Source organism: Gopherus flavomarginatus, chromosome 5 (assembly GCF_025201925.1).
Source record: "Gopherus flavomarginatus isolate rGopFla2 chromosome 5, rGopFla2.mat.asm, whole genome shotgun sequence".
NCBI lineage: Eukaryota > Metazoa > Chordata > Testudines > Testudinidae > Gopherus > Gopherus flavomarginatus.
The window spans coordinates 130,914,311-130,928,257 of record NC_066621.1 but is presented as its reverse complement, the minus strand read 5'-3'; positions in this window follow the sequence as shown (position 1 = coordinate 130,928,257).

Below are 13,947 nucleotides of genomic sequence, written 5' to 3'. Positions count from 1 at the left end.
TTCAGGGTCCCATCTAGTTCTGTGAGCTAGGTATACCTTCTTATATTCTAAGTGACTTGGCAGAGTGTACACCTCAGGAGTTACAGCACTCAAAGCTACTTTACTGTACACAAACTTGCCAGTGCAGACAGGGCTTGAGTTTTTTACCTAGTTATTATGGTGATTAACATTAAGATGTGGCCATGAAAGAGACAGATGCCATCCTAGAATGACATCAGATGAAGTATTTCTAGTAGAGACAGGGAAGTAGTAATACAATTTATAAGTGTAATAACCTTAGTCCCAGATTTGGACCTTAGCGTCCAAAATATGGGGGTTAGCATGAAAACCTCCAAGCTTAGTTACCAACTTGGACCTGGTACCTGCTGCCACCACCCAAAAAATTAGAGTGTTTTGGGGCACTCTGGTCCCTCTGAAAAACCTTCCCTGGGGACCCCAAGACCCAAATCCCTTGAGTCTCACAACAAAGGGAAATAATCCTTTTTCCCTTCCCCCCTCCAGGTGCTCCTGGAGAGATACACAGACACAAGCTCTGTGAATTCAAACAGAGTGAATCTCCCTCTCTGTTCCCAATCCTGGAAACAAAAAGTACTTTCCTATTCCCCCAGAGGGAATGCAAAGTCAGGCTAGCAATCCAACACACAAATCTCCCCGATTCCTTCCTCCCACCAATTCCCTGGTGAGTACAGACTCAATTCCCTGAAGTAAAGAAAAACTCCAACAGGTCTTAAAAGAAAGCTTTATATAAAAAGAAAGAAAAATAAGTACAAATGTTCTCTCTGTATTAGATGATACAACACAGGGTCAATTGCTTAAAAGAATATTGAATAAACAGCCTTATTCCAAAAGAATACAAATCAAAGCACTCCAGCACTTATATTTATGCAAATACCAAAGAAAAGAAACCATAGAACTTACTATCTGATCTCTTTGTCCTTACACTTAGAAACAGAAGACTAGAAAGTAGAACTACTTCTCCAAAGCTCAGAGAAAGCAGGCAGCCAGAAAACAAAGACCTAAGACACTCAATTCCCTCCACCCAAAGTTGAAAAAATCCGGTTTCCTGATTGGTCCTCTGGTCAGGTGCTTCAGGTGAAAGAGACATTAACCCTTAGCTATCTGTTTATGACACGCCCCCCAAATTGCAGACAGTGGGGAAGCTCACTGGCGGCGATTTCCTTCTAGAACTTGAAAATAACAGATTAATACAACACATACACCTTTACATATACTCCTAAGTATATAACTAACAGACTTCTACATTTTAAGAACACTTTTAACTACTGAATTCTGGGAAACTCTCACGGGAGAGTGCATCAGCAACTTTATTAGAAGCTCCTGTGATGTGTTGAATTTTAAAATCAAAATCTTGGAGAGCTAAACTCCAACGAAGAAGTTTCTTGTTGTTCCCCTTGGCAGTATGAAGCCACTTTAGTGCAGCATGGTCAGTTTGTAGTTGGAACCGCCGTCCCCAAACATATGGGCATAGCTTTTCCAGGGCGTACACAATGGCATAGCATTCCTTTTCACTGACTGACCAGTGACTTTCCCTCTCAGACAGTTTTTTGCTGAGAAACACGACAGGATGGAAGTTGTGATCTGTTGCTTTCTGCATGAGCACTGCTCCTATACCACGCTCAGATGCATCTGTGGTTACTAGGAATGGCTTGTCAAAATCCGGGGCCCTGAGCACAGGGTCAGACATGAGCGTTGCCTTAAGTTGGGTAAAGGCCTTTTGACACTCATCAGTCCACTTAACTGCATTTGGCTGGGTCTTTTTGGTGAGGTCGGTCAGTGGGGCAGCGATTTGGCTGTAGTGTGGTACAAATCGCCTGTAGTATCCGGCCAAGCCTAAGAAGGATTGGACCTGCTTCTTTGACTTTGGGACAGGCCACTTTTGGATAGCATCCACCTTGGCCTGTAGGGGGTTTATGGTTCCTCGACCCACCTGGTGCCCCAGGTAAGTCACTCTGTTTTGGCCTATTTGACACTTTTTGGCCTTAACAGTTAGTCCTGCCTGCCTGATGCGCTCAAAGACCTTTTCCAGGTGTAGTAGGTGTTCGGGCCAGGAGTCTGAAAAAATGGCCACATCATCGAGGTAGGCAACTGCAAATTCTCCCAGTCCAGCTAGTAGACCATCTACCAGCCTCTGGAAGGTGGCGGGTGCATTTCGAAGGCCGAAAGGAAGGACATTGAATTCATACACCCCCGCATGGGTGACGAATGCTGACCTCTCCTTGGCAGGTTCATCTAGCGGTACTTGCCAGTACCCCTTGGTTAAGTCTATTGTAGAGATGAACTGGGCACGTCCCAACTTCTCCAATAGCTCATCGGTACGTGGCATTGGATAGTTGTCCGGACGAGTTACAGCATTTAGCTTACGGTAGTCCACGCAAAAGCGTATTTCCCCATCTGGTTTGGGTACCAGAACCACTGGAGATGCCCATGCACTGGTAGATGAGCGGATTATACCCATCTGTAGCATGTTCTGGATCTCCCGTTCTATAGCGGCTTGGGCATGAGGAGACACTCGGTAGGGTGGGGTTCTGATTGGGTGAGCATTACCTGTATCAATGGAGTGGTATGCCCGTTCAGTCCGTCCTGGGGTGGCTGAGAACAGTGGGGCGAAGCTAGTGCACAGCTCCTTGATTTGTTGCCGCTGCAGACGTTCCAGGGTGGTTGAGAGGTTGACCTCTTCCACGCCACCGTCTTTTTTCCCGTCGTAGTAGACACCGTCAGGCCACTCAGCATCATCTCCCTGGACTGTAAACTGACAAACCTGTAAGTCTCTGGAATAGAAAGGCTTGAGAGAATTAACATGGTACACTTTAGGCTTTAGTGAGGAATTGGGAAATGCTATGAGGTAGTTTACAGCTCCCAGGCGCTCTTGGACCGTGAAGGGCCCTTTCCATGATGCTTCCATCTTATGGGCCTGTTGCGCCTTCAAGACCATAACCTGGTCTCCTACCTTGAAGGACCGATCTCTGGCATGTCTGTCATACCAGGCCTTTTGCTCTTCCTGAGCATTCTTTAGATTCTCTCTAGCAAGGGCTAAAGAGTGTCGGAGGGTGCTTTGTAGGTTGCTTACAAAGTCCAGAATGTTAGTTCCTGGAGAAGGCGTAAACCCCTCCCATTGCTGCTTTACCAACTGTAATGGCCCCTTAACCTCATGACCATACACAAGTTCAAATGGTGAAAACCCTAAACTGGGATGTGGTACAGCCCTGTAGGCAAACAGCAACTGCTGCAACACTAGGTCCCAATTATTGGAGAATTCGGTGATGAATTTTCGTATCATGGCCCCCAAAGTTCCATTGAACCTTTCCACCAGGCCATTGGTTTGATGGTGGTACGGGGTGGCAACCAAGTGATTCACCCCATGAGTTTCCCACAGTTTTTCCATGGTCCCTGCCAGGAAATTAGACCCTGAATCTGTAAGGATGTCAGAGGGCCAACCTACCCTGGCAAAGATTTCTGTTAGGGCCAGGCACACAGTGTTAGCCCTGGTGTTGCCTAGAGCTACTGCTTCTGGCCATCGGGTAGCAAAGTCCACTAAAGTCAGTACGTACTGCTTTCCTCTGGGCGTCTTTTTTGGGAAAGGGCCCAGAATATCCACAGCTACTCGCTGAAATGGGACCTCAATTATGGGGAGTGGCTGGAGAGGGGCCTTGACCTGGTCTTGAGGCTTTCCCACTCTTTGGCATACCTCACAAGACCGGACATACTTGGCAACATTCTTGCCCATCCCCTCCCAGTGGAAGGACTTCCCCAACCGGTCCTTGGTTCTGTTCACCCCAGCATGGCCACTGGGATGATCATGGGCTAAGCTTAAGAGCTTCTCCCGGTACTTAGTTGGAACCACCAACTGTTTTTTGCGGCTGCCATTCTTCCCGGTGTCCACCAGAAAGAATTTCCTTGTATAAAAGTCCTTGGTCTATAACAAACCGGGATCGATTAGAAGAGCTGAGAGGCGGTGGGGTGCTCCGTGCCGCCGCCCAAGCTTTCTGAAGGCTGTCATCCGCTTCCTGCTCAGTCTGGAACTGTTCCCTTGAGTCTGGGGTCACCAGTTCTTCCTCAGACTGTGGACTTGGGCTTGGTCCCTCTGGAAGCGATGTAGGTGATGGGGTTGTTTCCGTTGCTGGTGTACCGCTCTCCGCTGGTGCACCTGAGGGTATTTCAGGCTCTGGCTGAGCCTTTTGGGTATGGCTGTCTTGTGCTTCTGCCAGTTCTGGCTCGCTGGCGCCCTCTGGCGTTGAGTTTGAAGATGGGGTTGCACTTGCTGGTGCTGGTTGCTGTTCCAGTTCCGGGCCTGGGACTGGAGATGCTGTGGCTGTTTCAGTGGTAGGCATGGAATCCGGGTCCTCTACCTCTGTCTGGGTCTCTGGTAACACAGACGGGGCCTCTGTGGACGGTTCAGGAACAGGAATGGGTCTGGAAGCTTGCCTGGTTTGGCTACGTGTAACCATCCCACTCTCTTGGCCCGCCTCACCTGGTTGCCAAGTCCTTCCCCCAGTAGCATGGGGATCGGATAATTGTCATAGACTGCAAAAGTCCACATTCCTGACCAGCCTTTGTACTGGACAGGCAGTTGAGCTGTAGGCAGTCTACAGCTTGTGACATGAAGGGGTAAATTGTAACTTTGGCCTTTGGGTTGATGAATTTGGGGTCAACGAAGGATTGGTGGATAGCTGACACTTGTGCCCCCGTGTCTCTCCACGCAGTAACCTTCTTTCCGCCCACTCTCAAATTTTCCCTTCGCTCCAAGGGTATTTGAGAGGCATCCGGGCCAGGGGATCTTTGGTGTGATGGTGGTGTAATGAATTGCACTCGCATGGTGTTCTTGGGACACTTGGCCTTGATATGTCCCAGTTCATTACACTTAAAGCATCTTCCATCTGATGGGTCACTGGGCCGAGGTGAGTTACTGGAGACTGGTGAGGTTGAAGGGTAGGGTATCTGTGGCTTTACTTGGGTGGTATGTGGGGTCTTTGGCTGTCCTCGGTTGTAGGGTTTATGGTCTGTGTGCCCCCTGGGGTAATCGTTCCCCTTGACAGTAGCTTTCTTGCTTTCTGCCAGTTCCATCCATTTGGCTCCAATCTCCCCCGTCTCAGCGATATTCTTGGGGTTTCCATCTTGTATGTACCGTGTGATGTCTTCAGGAACACCATTCAAGAACTGCTCCATTTGTATGAGGAGGTTCAGTTCTTCCAAGGTTTGAATGTTGTTTCCTGTTAGCCAGGCCTCATAGTTTTTTGCAATGTAGTAGGCGTGTTTGGGAAATGACACCTCTGGTTTCCACTTTTGGGTTCTGAAGCGCCGACGGGCATGATCTGGGGTTATCCCCATCCTGTATCTGGCCTTGGTTAGAAAAAAGTTTATAGTCATTCATTTGGTGCTTAGGCATTTCAGCTGCCACCTCTGCTAAAGGTCCACTGAGCTGTGACCTCAATTCTACCATGTACTGGTCTTCGGGAATGCTGTACCCAAGACAGGCTCTTTCAAAATTTTCCAAGAAGGCCTCGGTGTCATCACCTGCCTTGTAGGTGGGAAATTTCCTGTGCTGTGGAGCAATATTTGGCGCCGGGTTGTTAGGGTTGGCTGGCACATGCAGCCCAGCTTTTGCCAACTCCAGTTCATGTTTTCTCTGTTTTTCCTTCTCTTCATTTTCTTTTTGTTGTTTTTCCATTTCTCGGCGGTGGGCCGCCTCTCTTTCTCTTTCTCTTATTTCCATCTCTGTTTGTTTTATTTCCAGTTGTCGCCTGTGTTCAGCTTCTCTGACTTGCTCTTGGGCCTCAATTTTTGCCTTAGAAGTCATGATTCCTGTTTTCTTGTGTTGGGGTGCCCTCCGGTGTTTATCTTCTGAACTGCAGGTTCTCTGTTGCCTCCTGAAGTCTGCCTAGCAACAGTGTTTTTTGTCCTTTTCTCTCTCTAGCTAATGTTCAATGAAGGGAAACCAGAAAAACCACTTTATTTGCATGCCTATAAGTGCTGGTACGACTCTCAATGGGAGTGCTATTGTGTGACAAAAGACTGTTAATAGTCCTTAACGACTTCTGCTTAACATGCAAGCCACAAACTGCCAGAGAGAGCAGAAAAAAAAAATTTCTCTCTGGTTCCCTTTTAAAACCAACTGTTTTTCTCTGCTAAAAAGCCCTTAGCAGAGAAAGAAAAATACAATATTTCTACTGGCTTCTGGATTCTTTCTATATCCCACCGCTGCCACCATGTAATAACCTTAGTCCCAGATTTGGACCTTAGCGTCCAAAATATGGGGGTTAGCATGAAAACCTCCAAGCTTAGTTACCAACTTGGACCTGGTACCTGCTGCCACCACCCAAAAAATTAGAGTGTTTTGGGGCACTCTGGTCCCTCTGAAAAACCTTCCCTGGGGACCCCAAGACCCAAATCCCTTGAGTCTCACAACAAAGGGAAATAATCCTTTTTCCCTTCCCCCCTCCAGGTGCTCCTGGAGAGATACACAGACACAAGCTCTGTGAATTCAAACAGAGTGAATCTCCCTCTCTGTTCCCAATCCTGGAAACAAAAAGTACTTTCCTATTCCCCCAGAGGGAATGCAAAGTCAGGCTAGCAATCCAACACACAAATCTCCCCGATTCCTTCCTCCCACCAATTCCCTGGTGAGTACAGACTCAATTTCCCTGAAGTAAAGAAAAACTCCAACAGGTCTTAAAAGAAAGCTTTATATAAAAAGAAAGAAAAATAAGTACAAATGTTCTCTCTGTATTAGATGATACAACACAGGGTCAATTGCTTAAAAGAATATTGAATAAACAGCCTTATTCCAAAAGAATACAAATCAAAGCACTCCAGCACTTATATTTATGCAAATACCAAAGAAAAGAAACCATAGAACTTACTATCTGATCTCTTTGTCCTTACACTTAGAAACAGAAGACTAGAAAGTAGAACTACTTCTCCAAAGCTCAGAGAAAGCAGGCAGCCAGAAAACAAAGACCTAAGACACTCAATTCCCTCCACCCAAAGTTGAAAAAATCCGGTTTCCTGATTGGTCCTCTGGTCAGGTGCTTCAGGTGAAAGAGACATTAACCCTTAGCTATCTGTTTATGACAATAAGACACTGCCAAAACCTCATCTGGAATACTGTGGACAGTTCTGTTCGCTCATGTTTAAGAAAGATGAATTCAAACTGGAACAGGTGCAGAGAAAAGGTACTAGGATGATCAACGGAATGGAGCCTGTCTTACTAGAGGAGACTAAAAAAGCTTGGCTTGTTTAGCCTAACAAAATGAAGCCTGAGAGGTGGTATGATTGTTCTTTATAAAAGCATCAGGGGGTAAAAACCAAATAGGTGCACGATTTAAGCTAAATAACGATGTTGGCACAAGAACAAATGGTTATATACTGGTTATTAATTAATTTAGGCTGGAAATTAGAAAGTTTCTAACCATCAGAGTGAGGTTCTGGAACAGCTTTCCAATAGGAGCAGTGGGGGCAAACATTCTAACTGGTTTTAAGATTCAATTTGATGAATTTATGAAAGGAGTGTTGCCTGTGATAGTAGGATCTTGGAGATGATGACTCAGGAGACCTCTCCCAATCTTATTAACTATGTTCCTAGTAAGAATATAGTTATTTACGGGTCTTAAATTCTCGGAGATTATTTCCTGAAGCCTCTACCTGCCATTCACGGCTCCAGGCTTCAGCTGCAGGGCACCAAGAGTTGGGGCTTCAGTTCCGTGGGGAGATGGAGGGGTGCCCCAGGGCTCAGGACTTCTGCGCTGCGAGGATGTGGGGGGTTAACCCAGAGCTCAGGGTTTCTGCCCTGTGAAGGGGGGGGGCATTATGCATAAAATATAAACTAGTAATAGTGAAATAGTTAATTAGTTCTCAAATTGAGGTTCAAGAGCAAACCTACCTTTTTTCCAACATGTGCCTTCCAGAAACTCGGGCTGGGAGCTATGGCAGAGTAGCACTACACTCCGTCAGTGAATTGGTTCACCTACTGCAAATGAAGATTTCAAATCATGCAGCCTAGACAATTTCACTCTCAGCTGGTATTGTGAGTAAAGTGATTCACTGTCTGTCAGTGTTCTGTTCTTCTGTACCAGCTGGCCTAATGCCTCACATGAGAAGAAAACAAAGAGAAATGCAGATAAAAAGGAAACAAAAGGAAGGCCTAGAGAAAGGTGGAGACAGAAGGAAGAGAGAGAAACACACACATATAAAGAAGGAGAAAGAGAGAGATATGGAAAAAAGAAGAGAAGAAATACTCAGATGCAGAAACATAGTCACCTAAGGAACTGTTTACTCCAATAACATAGGCGCCAAGCAACTTTAGGTGTCAGCAGACATAGGCTCACCCAGAGGGAAAAACTGGGGAGTGCTGAGCACCCAACAACAGCCAGCTCTCCCCTCCCTCCCAGCGTCTCCTACCCCCTGTTACCCCGCTGATTCAGCACCTCCCCCTCCCTCCCAGTGCCTCCTGCTCACCACAGATCAGCTGTTCCGTTGTGTGCAGGTGGTGCTGTGAGAAGGGGGGAGGGTGGGGCACACTTGGGAGAGCGGAGGCGTGAAGAAACAGGATAGAGTGAGGGCTTGGAGGCAGAGCCAGAGGATTGAGCACCCTCTGGCAGATTAGAAAGTCAGTGCCTCTGCCTACAGGTTGGGTGTTTTGTGGATTGCAGTGGCGCCTAAAAATGGGACTTAGGTGCCTAAGTACTTTTGCGGATCTTACCCTAAGTGCCTGATCCTGCATTGTTAGAGTCATGGGGAGCTTTGATGTTGATTTCAATGGAGCAAGATGGCAGCTTTTGACCACAAAAGGTCAAGCCCATCTTTCCCTATAAATTCATATTGAAATATTGGAGAATATACGCTTCTTACTGGGGCAGATTTGTGACAGCACAGCACCCAGAAATGAACATACATCAGAATCCTTTGATGTGGAGCAATTTCACTTTGAGTCCTATTCTGCAATCTGTATTCAGGCTACAGTCCCACTTGAGTATTTCTTCTAACTCTGCTTGACAGAGTTCCTCTGAAGCCCACCAGATGGTGCCCTACACCACAAAAAGTAGGTGTCATATAAACGTGGCTCCACTTAGGTCAAAGGTAATTTTGCTATTGATTCCAATGTGGTTAGGATGTCGCCCTCTTTCTTTAAATGTGGGTGAGCCACTGGGCCCTCAGTGATATTTAGGCACCTAACTCCCATTGATTTCAATGGAAGTTAGGCACCTAAATACCTTGAGGATCTGATCCTTGGTGCCTGATCCTCCTACCACTGAAGTCAATGGCAAAAGTTTCAGTGAGAGCAGGATTAGGACTACTTTAGAATCATTTCCTTTCCATATTTTATAAAAATCTGTGAAGCCCATCTATGAAAACCTCCTTTAACTACAGATTTATATTTATGAGAATTGGCTTTTTCTGTAAATGATGTCATTTATTTTTTAAATGAATGAAGATCCAGTAGATTTCATTAGCAACTGAAGGTTAACAAACAGATACAGACTCAGAAAATGTAAATGGAACATTGGGAAGACTTGCTAACAGCAAGGAAATTCACAAGCAAAATAATGGAAGCCCTGTTGAACAAAGATTGGACAAAACACAAGAAAAGACACTGCAGAGAACTATATTACACAGGAACTGTACAAATATGTCAATCTCTCATAACTTTCCTATCTTTTACTAGATCCCCTGACAGCTAATTTACCTGTGTGAGCCCAGAACTGATCCCATCCCAATACATTAAAATGGATTTACCATTAATGTTTGAGGGCCAGTTAAATTCCCTGTATTCATGAAATTTAAAAGCATTAAACCTTTGGAGTAAAATACCCTGTTATGTTACTGTATATTGCTGCTTTCTGGACAGCAATGGAATATAAAGCTAGACCATGATCCTGCAATGGCAGCTGCGCAGCACCCCACTGACTTCAGTGGGAGTCTGCGTGGCCTCGGGGGTCCACCTGTATGCAGCTCATTGCAGGTTCAGGGCCTGAAAGTATTTGGCAAATAAAAAAAGACACTAACATTAAAACAATATGCAGAGGTTTCTTAACATCCAAAATACTTCCTACATTTGATTATTAGAGGGCCTTAGGGATCCTTCAGACCTGACACTTAGACCAATAAGCAACTCTTCCAGCAAGGTTATTTACTGGAACTTCCCGTGTAATGATGAACTTGTTTTTAGTATTTAGAATTGTGGTGCCATGAAGAGTCCACAGTGTGGGATTAGGGCCACCTAACTGTACAATCAGATAACTAAAAGCTGGTCTAGGCATAACATGAGACAATAGGTGTATACAACAAATAAATGAGAGAACACAAGGTAAGAGTGCGAAGATCATGATAAGCAGCATTTACAGTATGCCAACTGCCTAACCCTTGTCAAGTTTCTTGTAGTCATCCTGGCAGAGTTGAGTTTTAAGGAGCGATATGAAGGTGGATAATGCGTTGGCTTGCCGCTATTGGTATGGGTTTGTGAGTTTTTTAAATTACCTGTTTGCATACTATTACTGAGGAACTGTTTCTACAGACTTGGATCTGATGAATGATACCTCCATACACCTCACATCTCTAGCACATAACTAACCCTCAAAACTAGTACTTAAGCACACCCTACTCAGATTTTATTTTATTATACTTTTGTAAACTCAATGAGTTTCACGTTCTTGATGTTACTGATTACTAAAAGAATGGAACAGGGTTCTAGTGAAATGGGGATGAGGAAATAACAGCTTGCATGTTACACCGGTCCTCATGTGGAGGGCTGGTGGTAAATTACTTGTACAAACATTTGCTTTAAAATCTTCCAGACTGAACTTGAAAAGCAGTGAAAAGGCACAATCAAGTCCTAAAGGGAAGTGTGGAAGAATGAAAGCTTGACTTGATGGCTCAGCCAAGGTCAAAGTCTTAGTTTCCATAAATACTTTAACTCTGCAATTCATTTTCAGTCTCTGGAGAGAAAGATTTCTTCTTTGGAATGAATGTCAGTACTGGAAGTAAAACTACTGCTGTTAATTTTTTTTTGAGAGAGAGAGAGAGAATGGAAGAGAAAACACAAAGGAAACATGCAAATCACCATTAGCCTAGAAGAAAAATATAGGAGAGAACACTGGATTTGAAGGATGTACAAATAAAAGACTGAAAACGATGGCCAGTTGGGCTTTGGCATATTTTCAGAATAATATACATATTAGGTTACCTTTCGTTTTTCCCAAAGACAGACTGACAGTCTCTCCAAGACAGCAATGTGTTTTCATTGATCAGATACACTATTCAGTCTCCTGCTCAAACATTTAGAAGAAGCTGTGTGCGCTGAATAAGCTGGGCAACATCTGTCAGATACTGATATCACATTAAACTGGTTTGTTTGTATCTGCTAATTTATACAATAAGTCACTCACTATACAGAACATCAGTATATAGGTGAAACAGCAGAATAGAGTCAGACAGCAATTGATTGGTTTTTATGTGCTTTTTTCTTATGCCTATTTATCATTTAATAATACAATTAATTGAAAGGATTGAAACAGAGAAGTGATGGTTTTGGTGATTCAGTAGGTGGGTATTTTTCCTTCTGAGTCAATCATGAATTAGTGACACAGTATGGCACTGGAAGTGCTGACTTTCAGATGATATGGTAGAAGGGGCCGGGACTCCCTTGAGCCTCCCCAGGTCCTACTGTCCTTCATTTACCCTCTCTACTCTCCCAGTGGCTTCACTTGGGGGAGTTCTCTGGGGCAATCGCTCCCTGCCGGAGGACTGGTTCCTCTTCCTCCCTTCCCCTTGCAAGAGAGGAGGGTCTGTCTGGCACAGTGGTCAGCCTCTCAGGCAGCCCCTGGATAGGGCTTTACGGGCTCAGTCTCTCAAAGTCTATTGCCCCTTTGTAGGCTTGACCTCCTACTCTTCTTCCTGGGGCGTGTTGCTTGGCTGTCAGCCGCAGTGGCTCTCGAAGTGGTGTGTTCCGTGGCTGTCTCCTCCTCGACTGGCCTGTTTCTGTTACTAGCAATTTTTGTGTGGAGCAGCCTTCTTCCTGGTAAGCTTCCCCTTATCAGCCCCTCCTTCTCCAGGAGGAGCAAGTTGTGCAGATGGGGCTCGTTAGCGCACCACAGGCCCAGAGGAGCTCATTAGCCTCCTCCTGGCCAGTGGGAGGGCATGTCCCTTCACATACCCCACCCCTCAAGATAGAAGGCTCTTCGGGGTGGGGAGGGGATTTTGCCCGAGAAAAGAAATCAGCATTAGGATGGTCTGTGTCCAATCAGTGCCATACTCAGAAACTGTATGGTTTTTATACAAGGTATTATCTCATTATGTGAGGGTTCGTGTCCCTCATGGTCTGGATCCAGCACAGGGGCACGTGATTGGTGATCAGGGAGACAGGTAATACCTGTGGATGTTTACTGCCCATTTTATCACTAATGTCTCCTTTTTGATAATAAAGTATTACTTTTCCCTAGAGAATAGCTTCCTACTTAAGTATAGGACTGGGTGGTCTTCTCCTTCAAAGTCCTGTGAGAGAAAAGCGCCAAGACTGGCATCTGAAGCATCTGTATGTAGTATGAATTCCCAAGAGAACTCGGGATTAAAGAGCATGGGAGTTGGGCATAGCTGTGTTATCAGTTCCCTGAATGCTTCCTCGCACTTCTCATCCCAATTGATCTTGTTAGAGTTGTTGCCTTTTATGAAGTGTGTGAGGGGCCATGACTGAGGTGAAACTGGGAATAAATCTCCAGTAATATCTGGCCAGGCCAAGAAAACGTCTCACTTGTCTCTTCATCTGGGGCATGGGACATGCACCTTGTTGACCAGCAGCTTCATACTGCCCTATGTGGTACCCCAAATAGATCACTTCACCAACAGCCAACTTACATTTTGCCAGGTTGACTGTAAAGCTGCTGTCTCTGTAGGGTTTTTAGCACTGCCCTTAAATGCTGCAGGTGTTCTTCCCAGGTGGGACTGTAGACAACTATGTTGTCAATGTAGGCTACCATGTATTAATGGTGGAGGTTGAGGATCTGTTTCATTAGCTGTTGGAAGGTAGCAGCAGCCCTGTGGAGGCTGAAAGGCATGGTCTCAATTGGAAATGCCAAAAAGGGTTGGAGAAAGTAGTTTTTTCTTGAAAGGAAGGGGACAAGGGGATCTGCCAATAACCTTTTGTCAGATCAATGATGCTCAGGGGCTTTGCCAGTCCCAGCAATTCTAGTAACTCAGCCACCATTGGAGGTAGGCATAAAATTTTGTGATCATATTAATCTTCCTGAAATCAATGCAGAACCAAACTTTACCATCTAGTTTGGGAACGAGAAATGTGGGGCTTCTCCATTCACTTTTGGATTCTTCCCTAATCACCCCCATCTCCAGCATTGCTTATATTTTTTTTTGGACCGTATCCCACATCCTTTATGACAGTGGTCTAGGGTTCTCCTGGACTACTGGCCAGAGTAATCTCTAGGTGATGCTGGACCAACCGCGTTCTTGCCGGGTGGTTGCAGAACATTGCTACAAAGTCCCCAACTAGTTGGAGGAGTTGCTTCTTTTGTGCAGGTGAGAGACCCTTGCACCCTGATAATGTCACTGGAGCTTTGTCACTTGGCACCCGGGGCCCCAATTCTAGATCACCAGGGATTCCCACACCGTCCAAGTTTTGAAGAGGTTTACATGGTAGACCCGGGTTTCCTTCCTTCTCCCAGGCAGTCTCATCTCGTTTATGGGCCCTACCTGTCTGACCACTTCGACAAGACCCTGCCATTGGGCCATTAATTTAGATTCTGTGAAGGGCAGTAAGAGAAGAACATGGTCACCCAGCCCAGAAGTCCATAATCTTGCCCCTCTATTTTGTTCTTGCAGGTAGTGTGCCTTCCTCAAATTCTCCCTGGCGAACACCTCTACGTTTCTAAATTGCTCTCTTAACTGTAGGATATATTGGGTCGCGCTTAAGCCTCCCCCCGTTTT